This window comes from Macrobrachium nipponense, chromosome 35 (assembly GCF_015104395.2).
Source record: "Macrobrachium nipponense isolate FS-2020 chromosome 35, ASM1510439v2, whole genome shotgun sequence".
NCBI lineage: Eukaryota > Metazoa > Arthropoda > Malacostraca > Decapoda > Palaemonidae > Macrobrachium > Macrobrachium nipponense.
The window spans coordinates 36384961-36407843 of NC_061096.1; the positions used below are offsets into that span (position 1 = coordinate 36384961).

Here is a 22883-nt window from a genome sequence, read left to right on the forward strand (position 1 = left end):
TCAGAGGAAATCAAAAGCATTAACATACATTTCGTCTTTGAAAACTCTAGCTGAAACATGAAATGGATTTATGAATGACGTTCGTAGCAATGAGAAAAATTTTTGTTTTGAATAGACATCCGTCAGTACTTCCATAGTAATTTAGCTATGCAAAACCTACCTCAATGCTAAAATAACGCTGTAAGGGTCATTTAAAGCACCACAGTGAATGAATATGGAGAACAGGCCCGTTTTAAATAACAACAATAGGCATAAAACCTGATTAAAACTCCCTTCAAGAAAACTCGGACTTTAGGAAATAAAGAAAACTCTACCCACTGCCAAAACTGTGGTCGTTATTCAACCCGGGAAAAAATGTGAAAAATGAAATAGTAATGCTCAAAAATCTCCTCCCAAACTGGCATTTTCAAAGTTGCAAAAAAATGCAATGACAAGATTCTAAAAAAATGAATTTTATGCAAAAAGCAACTCATTGCAAGAATTTGTTTATACTTGCCACACTGGAGTCCTTGCACAGAATGAGTAGATAATGCCTCTACCTGAACCCTCAAACTGAATTGGGCATTCAGCAAATAAAATGTTATGATCAAACATAGTCCCATTCTGCCTTCTAAAGTTTCTTTTTAAAAATTGTCACAGAAGAGTATGGGTGACTTTGAAAATGATAATCACAAAAATAGAATTTTCAAGCAGAAAAAATTAGGGACGAACTCCTTTCTAATTTTCATACTATTTTCAGTCGGTTTCTTGGAAATCCCGATATTTTTGAATTTCTCAAAGAGCAAGTCAGCACTTACGAGTGACTTACAGTATTGCAACACAGCATGGATAATTATGAGTAATAGCACAAGTGTACGTATGTCTTTGGATTTATCTCTTAAATCTACACCCATTACGCCTCATCGGGAATTTATATCTAAACGTCAATAACCTAACCCTTCTGGACTTATTTATATAATTATTATAATTATTATTTGTCATTTATCAATCAATTATTCACTGGTCAGCTCCCTTCTCTCCAAATGTTTCAACATCTTGGCCTCCAGAAACGCGTGACTGGAGAGGAGAAGGATGAACGTCGGTGACAGGACCTTGACCATCAATCAATCTGGGATTCCATGCGGCGAGCGTGAATGGGCGTGGGGTTGGGTGGACGAGGGGGTGGGGGGGAGGGGAGGGAGGGGCCCGGGGCCGTGGCACCGGGCCGGCCGTCCTCATGGTTGGCTCAGCGACGGCCGCGTCGTTGGAGGGTTGGAGGTGGCGCCGTGGTTCCCGGCGGGTGTAAAGGACTGTGTCCATCATGCTCAGGCTCTGGACGATGGTGTCGTCCCGCGAGACCCACTGGGCCAGCTCCTCGATGGTGATGGCGCCATCTTGGCTTGGTGTCAATCAGCTGAAAGCACAGGGTGGCTTTGAGGGGCGAGTACAGTACGTAGTTGAAAAAAAAAAAAAAAAAAAAAAAAAAACTAGGAGGATTGAAAGCTAAGCCTAACTTTAAGAAAACTGAAGTAAAATGAGGTAATTGAACGCAGGTTTTTTTTTGGGGGGGAAGGGGGTTTGCTAAATTGGGATATTCTCTACTTTTAGAAGCTGAAATTCAGATACGCTCAGTGGTTCGAAAACTCAACAAAGGCAATGAAGAAGTAAAGGAAAAACAAAAACTGGCTTTGGTTCTAAGAGCCGATATTCTGATTAAACAAATTTTGAGACGTAGGAGAACTGAGGATAAAACCTGTAAGCTCAAAATAAAGGTAAATGACAAAGAGGAAAAATCCTTAAAACATAAACGTCTGTAAATTTGTACAAGATTCTCCGAGCAGTAAAAACCTAACTTCGGAGAAATTGTACGGATGAAAAAAAATATGCATCAAAAGAAAAAACTCATAAACTTCAGCTTGGTCAGACCATGCACATAATTTATTTAATCAGTCACAAAATATTAAGCGCAGAGGTTCATATCCTGAGTATCATATTGCAGCAAATTTCATAAAAATGGTATAATGGAATGATCCAGACAAATGAACATGGTATAATTCCTTACTAAGTAAGCGTACATTTCCAAACAATGACTCCACCAGTTTCAAAATAACCGGCAAATATGGTTACTTTTAACCCTAGCCGAGAATTCTTTTGTTTCAAAAACATCACTGAACAGTTGGAAAAAAATAATTGGAATTGGCAATTAAAGAGCGCCATGAAACTTCGTTTGATGAAGTATAATCTTCATAGGGAAGCAAATCAGTAATTGTGTTACGTTTTAATATAAAAGCAAATAAGAAATGCGTCGAAGTTTCTTCGGCGCAATCGAGTTTTCGGTACAGCGTACAATGCTATATGAAACTCTCAGCCGCAGAACGTGAAACTTTCAGCCACGGCCCGGTAGCGGCCTGTGTTGTTGGCAACTATAGCGGTGTCAGACGCACGATTATGGCTAAATTTAACCTCAAATAAAATAAAAACTACTGAGGCAAGAGAGCTGCAAATTAGTATGTTTGATGATTGGTGGGTGATCAACATACCAATTTTGCAGATGGGGATTACCTCGTCGAGAATCAGTCTCTGTACGTGATGACCGAGTACTAAACACTTCTCTAACTCGCTCTCTTCTCTTTCCACATAATTTCGAGGCAACGCACCGAACTGCTTGCCTCCCTTACAAGTTCACTTTTACTCTAAATTCATTAAGAGTCAGGGTATTTTCATTAAGGTCAATTACATTACTTTCATAAAATTCTGAATTCCCGAAATCATTCCCTTTACTAACGGATCTCCCTCGAGCATTAGTCTGAGGGAGATTTTTCTCGCAGTCTTAAAAATCTTGACTAACCAGAGAATACCCAAAAATTCAATGCAAGCCCCCTCCCTGCCTGTTTGCTTACTTCAGCAACTGTTTACGCAGCGTAAACAGACGAATTGGTGAACATCTCGTAACTGAAAAATGTACCTTGAAATGTGGAAGTTAATATTAGAGGGGAGAAGTTGAGCGAAAGATGTTTGTGATACGAAAAGGGATTTCCGATTACTTTTGTATGAAGTAAACATAATGATAAAGTATATTTTCATTATTTTAACAAAAATTATAATTGCTTGAAGTTTTTTCTTCACAAAATGCTCAAAATCCAGTTTTCATAAAAATATACCATTTGCAAATTTTGCAGAAGGTTGAAACCTTGAAATAGTACTAAATCGAACTGATATTTTTCATACAAACTTATATATAAAAAAGATCAACATTAACACCTCTCGGTAATAAAATCTGAATATTCTTTACCAATCAAGCAATTAAGAGGAATATGTTGCCTTGGAATTCAAGAAAACCCATGAACCTTCCTTAAAAAACGCCAGTAGGAATGCCTCACGTGAAAGATTTTCTCAACGTGGTCCTTGGCAGACCTCTCGTCCACTTGGGGCTCGGTGGCCCTGCCCAGCATTTCGTAAATGGCCGTCACCACGTCCACCATCTCCTTCTTCGTGATGAGGCCGTCATTATTCACGTCGTATAGACCGAAGATCCATTGCAGCTTCTCCTGCGTGGTGCCTCTCGAGACAGTCGACAACGCCCCTAGGAAGTCCTGAAAGATCAGAGAGGGATAAAGTTGAGGATACGAGACAGAAGGAAGTCTTTCTTTGACACAAGGTCAGCCAACCCCTTTAAAGGAAAGTCTTCAGGCCCATGATAAATATTAATGTGATTATTTCATAATGAAAATGTTTAACCATGGCAATTTTACCATAAATTCAGGTTTGGGAGATTCTGAGGAAATAACAATGCACCCAACAAAAACTCTTGACTGAGAATGGTTGGGCGAACAATCACAGACAACATAAGTCTGCCAAATACAGAAAAAAAAAAGGGGGGGGGGGGACCTGAAGCACGCCAGGTACCCATCTACGAAGCTATAGTACTTTATGTGAACGTAAGAACTGCAGGCAAGACAAGCCAAGACAGAAACCGGACAAACTTTAGTCAGGAAAGGCTCTCTTGAAATTTTCAACCCCGCCGAGCTGAAAATGGTCTCGAAGACCGCAAATAGGAAAGGTCTTTCCTTTCGAGCTGAACATTGCCCATTGAATCTACAGCACCCTTCCACCGTTGCACCCTCTCTCTCTCTCTCTCTCTCTCTCTCTGAGTATGGTTCTCTACGACTCTGTCAGCGCACAAACTCTTAAGTATCCATGTTACAATAGAACCTTGTAATTCGCTCACCTCTCCTCAACCGTCTCTCTCTCCCCGTATGATTTTTCTAAGACTTCAGATGTTCACAAACACGCCAGAAATGTTAGCACATCTAGGAAGTCAAATAAATATTTTACAGGAGTCTGGATAAGCACGCATTCTCTCTTTCCCCCGATCCTCCTCCCCTCGCCGCGATTTATATAGGAATTTCTTCTGCCGGTTATAAATGGAGGCTTTTAAGCTTCATCCTGGACATGTCCCGAAGTAACTCCTGAAATTTTAAAGACTCGGCCAAAGCACGGAGTGCATAGGCATTCAAGTATTCATTACATTATCGTTTAATCTTTTATATGACGGCAGAAAGAGGGGTCTGGGGAACAGGAGGGAAGGTCTGACTTATTTTCTTTGGGCTGGAAGACTAATTTAGGAAATATGTATGGGCTGGAAAGTGCTCTAGATACCCACACGGAGTTTTAGTACGCAATAAAACAACGGAGTATCACAAGTAAAGGGGCAGTTATATATGAAAATACTGTGAAAAACAAAACGTACGTTAAAATATTTGTTATAAAGAAAATTGGAAACGAAAATTAACACCTACTGTGACAGTAAAACTATTGAGATGAACTATACCGAAAAATTAATAAAGCCACATTCTGATATACACCTGAGGACTTTTCTGATGACTAAATCAGAAACGGAAGTTCCTTACCTGCACAGTAAAATGTACCCAAATGAAACGCACGAATAAACAAAACCTAGTCAAATATAAAAAATACAAAATTTACTCAAATATCAAAGATGCAGATTCAAGAATGACTTGCAGCACCGTACCAATATTAATCATATAAGTCGTTTATGATGAGTACTACGCGAAAAGGAATGTTACAAATAACCTCAGAAAAGTTACTATTTAGTGGCTCATCCCACAACAGCCCTAAAAAAGACAGCACCATGAGCACATAACAAAGGAAGTCCCGCCCAGAGTCACACCAGAGATTAGTAGACAAAAAGTAATGCTGTAACTCAAAAGCAGCAACAACCACCCTGCCATTAACTGCTCTTCTATCAGACCTTGAAAGTACTTCTCCCAAAAACCTTCATCTCCTCATTTCTCACTACAATTTCTAAACCAGCTTTTCCTCAAGCAAATAAGGTGGAATGAATACTTTATAAGTGATTTAGGAAAATAAATAATTTTCTTAAATACTGATTTCAATTCACAAAAATAATGAAGATGAATTTGAAAATTAATATAGTCTGAAGAAACAGTTTAAAGCAGAGATAGTGCAGTATCCTGAAAATAAAAAGTAGAACAACAACAGTACAAACCAGAATTACCATTCCCATCTATCAGATACATGACTTTTCGAGTTGAAGAAATCCTTTCCAATGTTATAATATCATTGCTTTGAAGAGCTAACATGCAAACTGGAAAGCGAAGACGAAATATGGCCGACGGGAGGCAAATAAAGACTACAACACCAACAACAGCGTTAATGCTATGAAGAGAGAGAAAAAAGGAAAAACGTAGGAAAGAAAGAATGATAAGTTAAGATTTTTAATGTCTGGTGATAAAGCATACTGACCTCGAAGCTAATCTGGCCGTGGTTGTTCTGCTTGAACGTGTTGAAGACGTAGTGGGCGTAGTGGGTTGCGTCTGGAAAGACGAAGAGGATCTATTGCTAAACGAATTACTTTCATAGTTTTCTTAATTAATATATAAATGATTCCATATGCAATGAACACATTGTTATGCGTGTTAATATATAATACAGACAAGAGAATGTACTCATAACTTGTTACATAAATTACCAAAATCACAATGTGTATATATATATATGTGTGTATATAATATATATTTTATATATATATATATATATATAATATATATATATTATATATATATATATATATATATATATATAATTTGTTGCTCAATTGCCAAAATCACGATATATTTTTAGTTATAATTTGTCAAGATATGATGATTCAAAAAAATATACATATATATTTGTTGAATGAATAAAAATATTACTTTGGCACATAAATCCAGGGCACATTGTCGATAATATATGGCAAAGACACTTAAGGTACATGAAAAATGTTAATGCAAAACTGTAATAAATATTGTTGTTGCAATTTACCCCACCTAGAATGCCTTTAGTAATATAATCCATTCAAGAGAGGATACAATACAAATTGTACCATAAGACATGACACAAAAAACAGAACTAAATATAAATGTAACTTAGAGATATCTTGCGTACTTTCTCTATATATGGACGATGAGATTAACTTTAAAAATTGCAATACGCCTCCGTTGTAGTGTGACAAAGGAGTTTCTGTCGAGACACCATTTGAATTATTCAGCAAATCAATAGCTATGCAGTGGCTGAACATTCAGGTGCGAGAATGTCTGGACTCATTCCTGCTGACTAAGTCATTTGATCCGGAATTTTAACAAGGTATACATTCTAAATTACAAATCAAATACTATTAAAGAGAATGAGTTACTGTATGCAATCTAAACATAAAGCGTAAGAATATTTGATGTAATTAAAAAACCCGCATTGGATATTTTGATGTACAAAACACAGGTCTTTTCTTCCAGGATAAAATCCTGGTACCTTCAATTTTTCATGTCCTAATCCTAAACACTTTTAAAACAAATACATAAAGGAACATCGCAGCTCACTAATATACTTTAGTTCTTGAGAGCTGCTCAACTGCCCTATCACTTATCATCGCACTTCCGTCATCCATTCTTTGTCTCTTTGTGGTATTTACAGCACACGCAACTTTACTGCGGTCAGTTGGACCTTCCATATTTTTGAACTGAAGTTTCCATTCTTAAGAACTCAACATTTAAATCAACAAAACTCAGGTGGTGGTGGCAAAGTGACTAATAGTAATTATTCCACCACTTTCTTTCCCCAGGGCCTTGTTGCTATTATTATGAGTGCACTAACTCCTCAGGCTCTGTTATGCTTTCATTCCGCTGAATATCAGGTTGCATGGACTAAGGACAAACTAAGGCTTAGGGTCTAAATTCCACTGCAAAATCTGAATGCTTACTTTATTTTCCCGAATCAATTCTCTTTTTAGTTAAAATATCATGTTTAGCCTCAAAACTAGATGTCCTCCCATCGGTCTGATGGTACTTACAATTTGTTTATATTTGACTGTTTCTGGCTCAATAAAAATATGATCTGTTCCCAGACATCAATTAATAGTCAGTCTCTTCAAAAGCAGGGTAAGAATTATGGGTTTGATAATATATTCTGTGGACTGAACTTCCACCAATTTTCAGTTATTCTTGGTCAAAACTAGCCTTTGATTCTCTTCAGTTATAATTAAAAGTTTTTAACTTTAAAATTCCCTTATGTTCACTTGTTGAGGACTGTCAGTGACTGTTCAAGAATATACAGGTATCGCACGGTGTTATCAGCTATTTACCTTTTATCTATACTCTTTATCTTGCTTTTCTCACACCAGTTCTTTGCCTTTTTCAAGGCAATTTCAAAACCTTTGAAAGGGTTTTGCCATTAGCATAAGACAAATGCCGCCAAGGGCAAAAATGTATCAGGGGTAAAAAAGGATCGGGGTATGAATGGATCGGGGGTATAAATGGATCTGGGTAAAAATGGATAGGGGGTAAAAATGGATTGGGGGTAAAAATAGATCGGGGGTAAAAATGGATTGGGAGTAGAAATGGATCAGGGTAAAAATGGATCAAAGTGAATAGAGATCGGGGGTAAAAAAGATCTGGGGTAAAAATGGATCAGGGATAAAAATAGATCAGGAGTAAATAGGGATCGGAGGTAAAAATGGTTTGTAGGTAAAATGGATTGGGGATAAAAATGGAACGGCGCACAAATATATAAGGAATGAAAATGGATTAGGGGTAAAAATGGATCAGGGGTAACAATGGACTGGGGGTAAAAGATAGATCGGGGGTAAAAATGAATCAGGGTAAAAATGGATAATGGGTAAAAATAGATTAGGGTACAAAAGGATTGAGGGTAAAAATGGTGTGGGTGTAAAAATGGATGGGAAAATGGATCAGGAAAAAAATGGATCGGGGGTAAAATTGGATCGGGGATAAAAATGGATCGGATAAAAATGGATCGGGTAAAAATGGATCAAGGGTATAAATGGATCTGGGGTATAAATGGATAGGGGTAAAAATGGATAGGGGTAAAAATGGATCAGGGGTAATAAGATCGGAACTAAAAATGAATAGGGGGTAAAAATAAATTGGGGTACAAATGGATTGGGGGTAAAAATGAAATTGAGGGAAAAAATTGATCAAGGTAATAATGGATTTGGGGTAAAAATGGATTGGGGGTGAAAATGGATCGGCGTAAAAACGGATCAAAGTAAAAATGGATCAAGGGTAAAAATGGATCGAGGGTGAAAACGGATCAAGGGTAAAAATGGATCAAGGGTAAAAATGGATCGAGGGTAAAAATGGATCAAGGTAAAAATGGATGGGGAGTAAAAATGGATCAGCGTAAAAATGGATCGGGGGTAAAAATGGATCGAGGGTAAAAATGGATGAAGGGTAAAAATGGATCGGGGGTAAAAATGGATCAAGGGTAAAAATGGATCGAGGGTAAAAATGGATCAAGGGTAAAAACAGACTGGGGTAAAAATAGATGAGGGAGAAAAATGGATCGGGGATAAAAATAGATCTGGGGTGAAAATAGATTAGGGTAAATATGGATTGGAGTAAAAATGGATCAAGGGTAAATATGGATTGGGGGCAAGGATGGATTGGAGGTAAATATGGATCGGGGTGAAAATGGATTGGGGGTAAAATGGATTGGGGTAAAAAAGAATCGAGGGTAAAAATGGATCAAGGGTAAAAATGGATTGAAGTAAAAATGGATTGAGCTAAAAATGGATTGAGGTAAAAATGGATTGAGATAAAAATGGATTGAGATAAAAATGGATCGAGGGTAAAAATGGATCGAGGGTAAAAATGGATCGAGGGTAAAAATGGATCAGTGTAAAAATGGATTGGGGTAAAAATGGATCGGGGGTAAAACTGGATTGGGGTTAAAACTGGATCGGGGGTAAAAATGGATTGGGGTAAAAATGGACTGAGGGTAAAAATGGATCGGGGGTGAAAATGGATCAGCAGTAAAAATGGATCAGAGTAAAAATGGCTCAGGGTAAAAATAGATTGGGGGTAAAAATGGATCGAGGGTAAAAAGGGATCAGAGTAAAAATAGATCAGGGCTAAAGATAGATAAGGGGTAAAAATGGATAGGGGGTAAAAATAGATTAGGGTACAAATGGACTGTGTTGAAAATGGATTGGGGGGAAAATGGATCTTGGATAAAAATGGATCAGGGTTAAAAATAGATCAGGGTAAAAATGGAACGGGGTAAAAATGGATCAGGGGTAAATATGGATCAAGGATAAAAATGAATCAGGGGCAAATATGGATAGGGGTGAAAATGGTTTGGGGTAAAAATGGATCGGGTTAAAAATGGAACGGGTAAAAATGGATCAGGGTAAAAATGAAAAGGGTAAAAATGAAAAGGGTAAAAATGAATAAGGGTAAAAAAGTATTGGGATAAAAATGTATCGGGGGTAAAAATGGATCGAGGGTAAAAATGGATCGGGGGTAAAAATGGATCTAGTAAAAATGGATCTGGGGTTAAAATGGATTGGTGGTAAAAATGTATCGGTGGTAAAAATGGATCAGAATAAAAATGGATCGGGAGTAAAAATGTATCGGGATATAAATGAATCGGGATATAAATGGATCGGGATAAAAATGGATCGGGTTAAAAATTGATTGGGGGTAAAAATGGACCAGGAGTGAATATGGATCAAGGTAAATATTGATCAGGGTAAAAATGGATCAGGGGGAAAATGGATCTGGGTTAAAAATGGATCAGGGGTAAAATGGGTAAAAACGGATTGGGGTAAAAATGGGTTGGGGGTAAAATGGATCGGGGGTAAAAATGGATAGGGGTAAAAATGGATTGTGGTTCAAAATGGATCAGGGTAAAAACGGATTAGGTGTAAAAATGGAACGGGGTTAAAAATGGATCAGAGTAAAAATGGATCGGGGGTGTGATGGAGTAAAACGGATCGGGTCGGGGGTAAGAATGGATTTGAGGTAGAATGGACTCGGGGTAAAAATGGATTTGGGGTTAATATGGATTGGGGGTAAAAATGGGTATGGGTAAAAATGGATCAGAAAATGGATCTGGGTAAAATTAGATTGGGAGTAAAAATAGATAAGGCACAAAAATAGATCAGGGCATAAATAGACCGAGGGTAAAAATGAATCGGGGTAAAAAATGGATCAGGGGTAAAAATGGATAGGAGGTAAAAATAGATTGGGGTGCAAATGGATCGTGGGTAAAAAAGGATCAGGGGTAACAATGGAATGGGGGTACAAATGGATCGTGGTAACAATAGATTGGAAAATGGATCAGGGTAAAAGTGGATAGGAGGGATAAATGGATCGGAGGTAAAAATGGATGGGGTAAAAATAGATCAGGGGTAAAAATAGATAGGGGGTAAAAATGGATTGGGGGTAAAATTGGATTGGGGGTAAAATATAGATCAGGGGGGTAAAAACAATGAATAGGGGTAAAAATAGATTGGGATACAAATGAATCGGGGGTAAAAATGAATCTGAGTAAAAATGGATTGAGGGTAAAAACGGATCGAGGGTAAAAACGGATCGAGGGTAAAAAGGGATCGAGGGTGAAAACGGATCAAGGGTAAAAATGGATCAGGGGTAAAAATGGATCGGGGTAAAAATGGAACAGGGTAAAAATAGATCAGGGGTAAAATAAGATAAGGGGTAAAAATAGATAAGGGAGTAAAAATAGATCGGGGGTAAACATGGATCGGGGTAAAAATGGATTGGAATGAAAATGGATTGCTAGTGAAAATGGATCAGCTGTAAAAATGAATCAGCAAATGGATTCAGGTAAAAATAGATAGCGCGTAAAAATGGATCGAGGGTAAAAATGGATAGGGGGTATAAATGGATAGGGGTAAAAATGGAACAGGGTAAAAATAGATCAGGGGTAAAATAAGATAAGGGGTAAAAATAGATAAGGGAGTAAAAAGGGATCGGGGGTAAAATGGATCAGGGGTAAAATTGGATTGAGGTGCAAATGGATTGTGGGTAAAATGGATTTGGAGATAAAAATGGATCAGGGGTTAAATATACCAGGAACGGGGGTACAAATGTTTTGGGGTAAAAATGGATTGAGGGTAAAAATGGATTGGGGGTAAAAATGGATCAGGGGTAAAAATAGATCGTGAGTAAAAATAGATCAGGGGTAAAAATAGATCGGGAGTAAAAATAGATCGGGGGTAAAAATAGATTGGGGGTAAAAAGATAGTAAAAATACGGATATTGGGGGTAAAAATGGATAGGGGTAAAATGGACAGAGGGTAAAAATGGATAGGGGGTAAAAATGGATAGGGGGTAAAAATGGATCTAGGTTAAAAATGGATCAGGCATAAAAATAAACAGAAGGTAAAAACAGAAAAATAGAACAGGGGTAAAAATAGATCATTGGTAAAAATGGATCGTGGGTAAAAATGTATCGTGGGTAAAGATGGATTGAGGGCAAAATGAATCGGGTTAAAAATTATATATAAGAGATAAAATTTGATCAGAGTAAAAATGGATTGGGGGTAAAAATGAATCGAGGTAAAAATGGATCGGGAGTAAAAATGGATCGGGGGTAAACATGGATCGGGGGTAAAAATGGATCGGGGGTAAAAATGGATCGAGGTAAAAATGGATCAAGGTCAAAATGGATCAGGGGTATAAATGGATCGAGGGTAAAAATGGATCGATGGTAAAAATGGATTGATGGTAAAAATGGATCGGGAGTAAAAATGGATTAGGGTAAAATGGATTGGGGTAAAAATGGATTGGAAAATTGACAGGGGTAAAAATGGATTAAGGGTAAATAGGGATCAGGGTAAAAATGGATAGAGTATAAATGGACAGGGAGAAAAATGGATCAGAGTCAAAATAGATCAGTGGTAAAAATAGATCAGGGGTAAAAATAGATCAGGGGTAAAAATAGATCAGGGGTAAAAATAGATCAGGGGTAAAAGTGGATAAGGGTAAAAATGATTAGGGGAATGGAAGGATCAGGGGTAAAAATGGATAAGGGATAAAATAGATTGGGGTACAAATGGATTGGGGAAAAATGGATGGATGGGGGGGGGGTAAAAATTGATCGAAGTTAAAAATAGATCAGGGTAAAAATGAATTGGAGTAAAAATAGATTGGGAGTAAAATTGGATTTGGAAAATGGATCAGGGTAAAAATGGATCAGGGTACAAATGGATTAGGGGTATAAATGGATCTGGGTAAAAACAAAAATCAGATCATAAATATAGATTGTGGGGGTAAAAATAGATTGGGGTAAAAATGATAGGTGGGTAAAAAATGGATCAGGGGTAAAATGGACAGAAGGTAAAAATAGACTGGGAGTAAAAATGGATCGGAAAATGGATTAGGGTAAAAATGGGATGGGGAGTATAAATGGATCTGGGTAAAAATAGATCAAGGGGTAAAAATAGATCAGGAGGTAGTAATAAAGGCAGCAGGGTAAAAAATGGATCGGGGGGTAAAAATGAATTGGGATAAAAAAATAGTTCAGCGGTAAAAATGGATCAGGGGCAAAAATGGATCGGGGGTAAAAATGGATCGGGGGTAAAATCGATCGGGGGTAAAAATAGATAGGGGGTAAAAATGGATTGGGGGTAAAATTGGATTGGGGGTAAATATAGATCAGGTAGTAAAAAATAGATTGGGATACAAATGAATCAAGGGTAAAAATGAATCTGAGTAAAAATGGATCGAGGGTAAAAACGGATCGAGGGTAAAAACGGATCGAGGGTAAAAAGGGATCGAGGGTGAAAATGGATCAAGGGTAAAAATGGATCGGGGGTAAAAATGGATCGGAGTAAAAATGGATTGGAATGAAAATGGATTGCTAGTGAAAATGGATCAGCAGTAAAAATGAATCAGCAAATGGATTCAGGTAAAAATAGATAGAGCGTAAAAATGAATCGAGGGTAAAAATGGATAGGGGGTATAGATGGATAGGGGTAAAAATGGAACAGGGTAAAAATAGATCAGGGGTAAATAAGATCTTCTTCTTCCCAGCTTGTTCCCATTTTTTTTTTTATATGGGGTCGCCGTTTCGGATGAGCCGTTTCCATCTATTTCTATCTTGTGCTTCTGCCTCATCAATTCCCTTCTCATGTAAGTCTCCTCTCACACAGTCCTTCCATCTCTTTCTTGGTCTCTCCTCTTTTCTCTTCCTTGCACTCCACCCCCATAGTATGTCTCCCAGCGTGGTCCTCATCTCCTCAACAGGTGTCCATACCATCTCAGCCTCCCCTCCTGCACTTTCTTTGATACTTCCACCACCTTTAGTTGACCCCCCTTATGTAGTCCATTTCTGATCCTATCCACTCTTGTTACCCCAGAACATCCACCTAAGCATTCTCATTTCTGCCACATCCATCTTCTTTCTGCTCTGCTTTTCTCATGCTTGCTGTTTCCGTTACCATACAGCATTGCTGTTCTTACCACCGTCTTGTGAAATTTTCCTTTTAACCTAAGCGGCACTCTTTTGCACAAAGAACTCCCGAGGCCGCTCTCCAGTTGTTCCAGCCTGCCTGTAGCCGATGTTTTAACTTCTTCTTCCATACTTCCTCCAGCGTTAACAAAAGATCCCAAATACTTAAACTTATCAACTCTCCTTATTTGCTCTCCACCAAGCTGAATACTTTCTCTATCATCCCCCTCAGTGGTGGTACACATATATTCTGTCTTGGATCTACTTATTCTCATTCCTCTGTCCTCCAGTACTTGTCTCCATCTTTCCAATTTCACTTCCAGATCTTCCCTGCTCTCTGCACACAGAACAATATCATCTGCATACAATATGTTCCATGGTACTGTCTCCCTTATTTCCTCTATTATAACATCCATCACTATGTTAAAAGATAAATGGGCTCAGAGCCGACCCCTGGTGTAATCCTACTCTCACCTCAAACCTTCTGTCTCCCCAACACTGCTCCTCAGTCTGGTAAATACATTCCGGTACATCTCTTGTATCAATCGCACATACTTCTCTGGCACCATCTTCTCCCTCAGGCTCCTCCATACCTCTTGTCGGGACTCGGTCATAAGCCTTTCAAGGTCAATGAATACCATATGTAGGTCCCTTTGTCTTTCCCCGAATTTCTCCATTATTTGCCTCAGACAAAATATACCATCTGTTGTTCCCCTTCCCTTAATAAATCCCATCTGCTCTTTACCTATTTGTACTTCTTCTCTCAGTCTAGCATCTATCATCCTTTCCAGTATCTTCAAAGTGTGGGACATCAATTTAATGCCCCTATAATTACCACACTCTTGGACATCGCCTTTCCCTTTAAAAATTGGGATCAATATACTCCCACGCCACTCATTTGGTATCTTTTTCCTGTTCAAGGATCTTTATCATAAGATCGTACGTATATCCCACTCCTTCATCTCCTAATGCTTTCCATGCCTCCACCGGGATCATGTCTGGTCCGGTTGCCTTCCCATTCTTCATCTTCTTCAGTGCATTTACTACCTCTTGCCTAGAAAACCTCATTACCATGCCATTGTTCACTTACCCATCCTCTCTTATTAGTCTATTATTTTCTTCATTTAACAACTATTCGAAATATTCTTTCCATCTCTTCACAATGTCTTCCTCCTTTCTAAGCACTACACCCTCTTGATCCTTTATTTGTTTGATATGTGTTATATCTTTGGTGCTCTTATTTCTAGCCTTTGATAGCTTGATCATCTTCTTTAATCCTTCCTTTGTCCCCAGCTCATTATACACATCATCATACGACTTTGCTTTAGCTTGGGCTACCACCTTTTTCACCACCTTGTTTTTCTCTCTGTACCTATTTCTGTCTTCCACTGACTGTGACTCTTCCCATCTTTTCTTTGCCTCCTTCTTATCTTTTACTACTTTCTCAATGTCTTCATCCCACCACCAACTCTCCTTTTCTTCCCATATGATACCAGATGTCTCTCCTAGCAGCTCCTTTCCATGCCTTCTTATTACTGCTGCATTTCGTACCCACCATTCTTGAACATCTTCAATCCCTATATCAATATCCTCCAAAACCCTCCTCTTAAACTCTCTCTTCTTATCCCCTTCCTTCTGTAATTCGTACCATGTAATTTTCCTTATCCTTTAGCTTTGGTTTTCTTTCCCTTTTCAAACTTCAAGTCCATACATAGCAGCCTGTGTTGGGGGGCTACATGGTCGCCTGGAATAACTTTGCAGTTCTTGACCTCCACCAGATTTATCCTTTTATACAAGAAATAGTCTATCTGGGAGAATCTTCCCCCACTCCTATATGTTATTAGGTGTTCCCTTTTCTTTTCAAAGAATGTGTTTACTATTGCCATGTCGATTGACACAGCAAAGTCCACTACACTCTCTCCTTCTGGGTTTCTCTCCCCAATTCCATGGCCCCCATGCACCCGCCCAATCGCCTCATTTTCACTTCCGACATGGCCATTCAAATCTGCCCCAACTATCACCCTCTCATGCTCTTCCAGTTCTTGCATTATTCCATCCATGTCTCTCCAGAAATTTCCCTTCTCTTCTTCTGTGCAACCAACTTGTGGTGCATATGCGCTTATAATATTCAGAATCTCTCCTCCATAACATATCTTCAATCTGATGATACGGTCATTCTTTCTATGCACTTCTATTACCGAGTAAAATAAGATAATGGGTAAAAATAGATAAGGGAGTAAAAAGGGATCGGGGTAAAATGGATCAGGGGTAAAATTGGATTGAGGTGCAAATGGATTGTGGGTAAAATGGATTGGAGATAAAAATGGATCAGGGGTTAAATATACCAGGAACGGGGGTACAAAATGTTTGGGGGGTAAAAAATGGATCGAGTTTTATTGGGTGGGGGTAAAAATGAATCGGGGGTAAAAATAGATCGGGAGTAAAAATAAGGAATTGGGGGTAAAAAAAGGATAGGGGGTAAAAAGGATAGGAGGTTAAAAAATTGGATTAGGGGGTAAAAATGGATAGAGGGCGGGTAAAAAATGATAGGGGGTATTAAAATGGATGGGGGTAAAAAGGAAAAATGGATAGGGGTTAAAAATGGATCAGGCATAAAAATAAACAGAAGGTAAAAACAGATTGGGGGTAAAAATGGATTGGAAAATGGATCTGGGTAAAAATAGATCAGGGGTAAAAATAGAGCGGGAGTAAAAATAGATAAGGGGTAAAAATAGATCGGGGGTAAAAATGGATAGGGGGTAAAAATAGATTGGGGATAAAAATGGATCAGGGGTAAAAATGGATTTGGGCGGTAACGTGGATCGTGGCAAAAAGGAAAATAAGGGCTAAAAAATGGATCAGGGTAAAAATAGATCACTGGTAAAAATAGATAGGAGGTAAAAATAGACTTGGGGGTAAAAATGGATCGGAAAATGGATCAGGGTAAAAATGGATCAGGGTAAAAATGGATCAGGGTAAAAATGAATCAGGGTAAAAATGGATCATGGGAAAAATGGAATTTAGGGTGGTAAAATGGATCTGGGTTAAAAAAGATCAGGGGTTAAAATTAGATCAGGAGTAAAAACAGATCGGGGGTAAAAATAGATCGAGGGTAAAAATAGATCAAGAGATAAAATAGATCGGGGGTAAAAATAGATTGGGGGTAAAAATGGATCGGGGTAAAAATGGATCGGGGGTAAAAATGGATCGGGGTAACAATGGATCGGGGGTAAAAAATGGATCGGAGGTAAAATGGATCGGGGTAAAAATGGATAGGGGGCAAAAATGGACTGGGGTAAAAATGGATTGGGGATAAAAATGGATGGAGTAAAAATAGAACAGGGGTAAAAATAGATCATTGGTAAAAATGGATCGTGGGTAAAAATGTATCGTGGGTAAAGATGGATTGAGGGCAAAATGAATCGGGGTTAAAAATATATAAGAGATAAAATTTGATCAGAGTAAAAATGGATTGGGGTAAAAATGAATCGAGGTAAAAATGGATCGGGAGTAAAAATGGATCGGGGGTAAAATTGGATCGGGGGTAAACATGGATCGGGGGTAAAAATGGATCAGGGGTAAAAATGGATCGAGGTAAAAATGGATCGAGGTCAAAATGGATCAGGGGTATAAATGGATCGAGGGTAAAAATGGATCGATGGTAGAAATGGATCGATGGTAAAAATGGATCGATGGTAAAAATGGATTAGGGTAAAATGGATTGGGGTAAAAATGGATTGGAAAATTGACAGGGGTAAAAATGAATTAAGGGTAAATAGGGATCAGCGTAAAAATGGATAGAGTATAAATGGACCAGGAAGAAAAATGGATCAGAGTCAAAATAGATCAGTGGTAAAAATAGATCAGGGGTAAAAATAGATCAGGGGTAAAAATAGATCAGGGGTAAAAGTGGATAAGGGTAAAAATGATTAGGGGAATGGAAGGATCAGGGGTAAAAATGGATAAGGGATAAAAATAGATTGGGGTACAAATGGATTGGGGTAAAAATGGATTGGGGGGTAAAAATTGATCGAAGTTAAAAATAGATCAGGGTAAAAATGAATTGGGAGTAAAAATAGATTGGGAGTAAAATTGGATTGGAAAATGGATCAGGGTAAAAATGGATCAGGGTACAAATGGATTAGGGGTATAAATGGATCTGGGTAAAAATAGATCAGGGGTAAAAATAGATTGGGGGTAAAAATGGATAGGGGGTAAAAAATGGATCAGGGGTAAAATGGACAGAAGGTAAAAATAGACTGGGAGTAAAAATGGATCGGAAAATGGATTAGGGTAAAAATGGATGGGGAGTATAAATGGATCTGGGTAAAAATAGATCAGGGGTAAAAATAGATCAGGAGTAAAAATAGAACAGGGGTAAAAATGGATCGGGGGTAAAAATGAATTGGGATAAAAAATATAGTTCATCGGTAAAAATGGATCGGGGGTTAAAAAATGGATCGGGGATAAAATCGATCGGGGGTAAAAATGGTGGATCGGGTGGAAAAATGGATCGGGGGTAAAAATGGATTGGGGGTAAATATGGATCGGGGGTAAAAATGGATCGGGGGTAAAAATGGATCGGGGTAAAATGGATCAGGGGTAAAAATGAATTGGGATAAAAAAAATAGTTCAGCGGTAAAAATGGATCAGGGGCAAAAATGGATTGGGGGTAAAAATGGATCGGGGTGAAAATGGATCGGGCTAAAAATGGATAGTGGTAAAAATGGGTCGTAGTAAAAAGGGATATGGGGTAAAAATGGATCTTGCTTAAAGATGGACCGGTTTAAAGATGGACAGGGGGTAAAATGGATTGGGGTAAAATTGGATCGGGGGTAAAAATGGATTGGTACTAAAATGAGAATGGGTTAAAAATGGGTGGGGGGTAAAAATGGATCTGGGATAAAAATGGATCGGGAGTAAAAATGTATAGGGGTAAAACTGGATCGGGATAAAATGAATTGGGGGTGAAAAATTGAATGTAGTAAAAAGATAATGGTAGAAAGGGATTGGGGGTAAAAATGAATCGGGTTTAAAATGGATCAGGGTAAAAATGGACCGGTGTTAAAATGGATAGTGAATAAAATATGATTGAAGTAAATTTGGATTAGGGTAAAAATGGATCGTGAATAAAATATGGATTGGAGTAAATTTGGATTGGGGTAGAAATGGATCGGGGGTAAAAATGGATTGGGATGAAATGAATTGGGGGTAAAAATGGATCAGGGGTAAAAATGGATAGTCGTAAATAGTGAATCATGGTAAAAATGGATCAGGAGTAAAAATGTACCAGATGTAAAAATGGATAGGTGTGAAAATGGATCAGTGGTAAATATGGATCAGTGGTAAAAATGGAACAGTGGTAAAAATGGATCAGGATAAAAATTGATCAGGATAAAAATGGATTGGGGTAAAAATGGATTGGCGGTAAAAATGGATTTGGGGTAAAATGGATTTGGGGGTAAAAATGGATAGGGGTAAAAATAGGTAGGGGCTAAAATTGAATCGTGGGTAAAAATTGAATCGTGGGTAAAAATGGATTAGGGGGTAAAAATGGAATGGATTAGGGGTAAAAATGGATTGAAGTAAAAATGAATCGGGAGTAAAAATGTATCGGAAGTAAAAATGTATCGGTGGTAAAAATGGAAAGATGGTTAAAAAACGGAGCGGGGTAAAAATGAATCAGGGGTAAAAATGGACCGGGGTAAAAATGGATCGAGTAAAAATGGATCTGGGGTAAATATGGATCCGATACAAATGGATTCGGGTAAAAATGGATCAGGGGTAAAAATGGATCGCTACTAAACATGGATCAAGGTAAAAATGGATCGGGGGTAAAAATGGATCTGGGATAAAAATGGATCAGGAGTAAAAATGGATCGGGTTATAAAATATAGAGGGGAAAAAATTATGGCGATTAAAATGAATCGATGGAAGGGGGGTAAAAATGTATCGGGGGTAAAAATGGATCTTAGTAAAAAGTGAATCACGGTAAAAATGGATCGGGGGTAAAAATAGATCACGGTTAAAAATGGGCCGGGGGTAAAAATGGATCATGAATAAAATATGTGTCGGGGTAAATTTGGATTGGGGTAAAAATGGATTGGGGTTAAAAAAGAATAGGGGTAAAAATGGATTGGGGTAAAAAAAGAATAGGGGTAAAAATGGATTGGGATAAAATGAATCGGGGGCAAAAATGGATAGGGGGTAAAACTAGGTCGTTGTAAAAAGTGGATCATGGTAAACATGGATCGGGGGTAAAATGGATCGGGGGTATAAATGGATCAGAGGTAAAAATGGATCAGTGGTAAAAATGGATTGGGATGAAAAAGGATCGGGGGTAAAAATAGGTTGGGACTAAAAATGAATCGAGGGTAAAAATGAAGCGAGAGTAAAAATGAATCTAAAGTAAAAATGTATCGGGGGTGAAACTGGATTGGGGGTAAAAATGGATTGGGGTTGGGGTGAAAATGGATCAAAGTAAAAATAAATCGGGGTAAAAATTGATCTTGGTAAAAATTGGATCGGGGGTTAAAAAATGGATCGGGGTGAAAATGGATTGGGGGTAAAAATGGATCGGGATAAAAATGGATCAGGGTTAAAAATGGATCGAGGTAAAAATGGATCGGGATAAAAATGAAATAAGGTTAAAAAAGGATCATAATAAAAATAGTTCAGGGTAGAAATGGAATGGGGGTAAAAATGGATTGGTGGTAAAAATGGATTGGGGGTAAAAATGGATCAGTGGTAAAAAATGGATCGGGATAATTATAGATCGGGGGTAAAAATGGATCAGGGGTAAAAATGGTTTGGGGGTAAAAATAGATCAGGGGGGAAAAATGGTTTGGGGGTAAAAATGGAGCGGGAGTAGACCTTACCTTACCTTACAGACCTTACATCTTGTTCGGTTGCCCAGTCCCTCAGTGTGAGGCACCTCTAATGTCTCCAGAGAGGTTGGCTAGTACATCTTCCGGTATATTTTGCATCTTCCAATCTTGGATGGTCTGGGATGCAGTTTAGATATTTGTCGAGCTTATTCTTAAACACATCTACGCTCACTCCTGATATATTCCTCAGATGAGCTGGCAACGCATTGAATAGACGCTGCATTATCGATGCTGGTGCGTAGTGGATTAATGTCCTGTGTGCTTTCCTTATTTTTCCTGGTATAGTTTTGGGCACTATTAATCTACCTCTGCTTGCTCTTTCTGATATTTTTAGTTCCATGATATTTTCTGCTATTCCTTCTATCTGTTTCCATGCCTGAATTATCATGTAGCGTTCTCTCTTCCTTTCTAGACTATATAATTTTAAGAATTGTAGTCTTTCCCAGTAGTCTAGGTCCTTAACTTCTTCTATTCTAGCTGTAAAGGACCTTTGTACACTCTCTATTTGTGCAATATCCTTTTGATAGTGTGGGTACCATATCATATTGCAATATTCAAGTGGACTACGAACATATGTTTTATAAAGCCATAATCATGTGTTCAGCTTTTCTTGTTTTGAAGTGCCGTAACAACATTCCCATTTTTGCTTTACATTTTGCCAACAGAGTTGCTATTTGCATCATTGCATAACATGTTCCTATTCATCATCACACCAAGGTCTTTAACTGCTTCCTTATTTGTGATGGTCTCATTATTAGGTCCCTTATATGCATATAGCTTTCTTTCTCTGTCTCCATAATTTATTGATTCAAATTTATCAGAGTTAAATACCATCCTATTTACCTCTGCCCAATCATATACTTTGTTAAGGTCTCTTTGTAGAGCATTCCTATCTTCATCACAAGTAATTTCTCTACTTATTCTTGTGTCATTGCGAAACTACTCACTACCGAATCCTTAACATTATTGTCTATGTCTTCAATCATAATAACAAACAGTATTGCAGCTAACACCGTACCTTGCGGCACACCGGATATTACCTTGGCTTCATCCGATTTCTCGTCGTTTGCAATAACTATCTGTTTTCTGTTGTGTAAAAATTCTTTTAACCATCTTCCTACTTTATCCACGATATTGTGTTTTCTCAATTTTTTAATTTTTTTTCGCTAATATATTATGGTCTACTTTATCAAAAGCTTTTGCAAAGTCTAAATAAAACCACATCTGTTTCATTTCCGCTTTTCATATTTTTGAATATGTTCTCACGGTGGACTAACAGTTGGGTTTGTGTACTTTTTCCGGGTACGAAACCCATGTTGTCCTTTATTAAACAAATTATTTTTTATTAAATGTTTCATAATATTTTTCTTCATTACCCTTTGTTTCATACACTTTCATAATATGTGATGTTAGACTCACAGGCCTATAATTACTTGCCTCTAGTCTTGATCACTTTGAAAGTAGGGGTAATATATGGCTAATTTGTGCTCATCATACTATCTTGCCTGTTACTACACTTTGTCTTAATAATATTGCAAGTGGCTTTGCGATAGAATGAACTACTTTCTTTAACAAAATAGCAGGAAGTTCCATCAGGCCCACCCTGACAGCAGCTCCATTTTTAATTTCATTATACCGTGCACAATATCAGCTTCAATTAATATCTATGTCAGCTAAATATTCACTATTTTCATCCCTTACTTCTATATCATATCTTCATTATCTATTCTAGGGGTGAATTCTCTCTTATATCGTTCTGCCAGAATGTTGCAAATTTCCTTTTTTTCATTCGTTAATCTCCCTTCAATTCTCAGAGGGCCTATTTCCTATTCTTCTTTTATTCATCTTTCTTCGCATATGATATAATATTTTGGGGTTTTTGCTTGATATTTAATAGGGTTTTTTCTTCCAAGTCCCGTTTTCATTTTCTTTTGATTGTATAATCTTTTGTTCTGCATTTTCTATCTTACTTTTAGTTCTATAACCTTTCCATGCATTTTTTTTCTTTTGCAAGACCTTTTCCACTTTCTGATTTTCTGGAACAAGATCCTTCTGTCTCTTGTTATGCATGAATGATGTTTACTTTTCTTCTTCGGTATATATTTTTCCACTATTTTCTCCAATATTTTATATAATATCTCCGTATTTACCCTTATGTCATCACTTACGAAAATGTTATCCCAATCTTTGTTTAATTCTTCATTAATTTCTGACCATTTTATATTT

At 37.8% G+C, this 22883-nt stretch overlaps 1 pseudogene; it reads right to left on the bottom strand.

Moving 5' to 3' along the window:
• Positions 1 to 1214: 1214 nt before the first annotated feature.
• LOC135208629 (uncharacterized) overlaps positions 1215 to 22883 on the bottom strand; it is a 794601-nt pseudogene continuing 772932 nt past the window's right edge.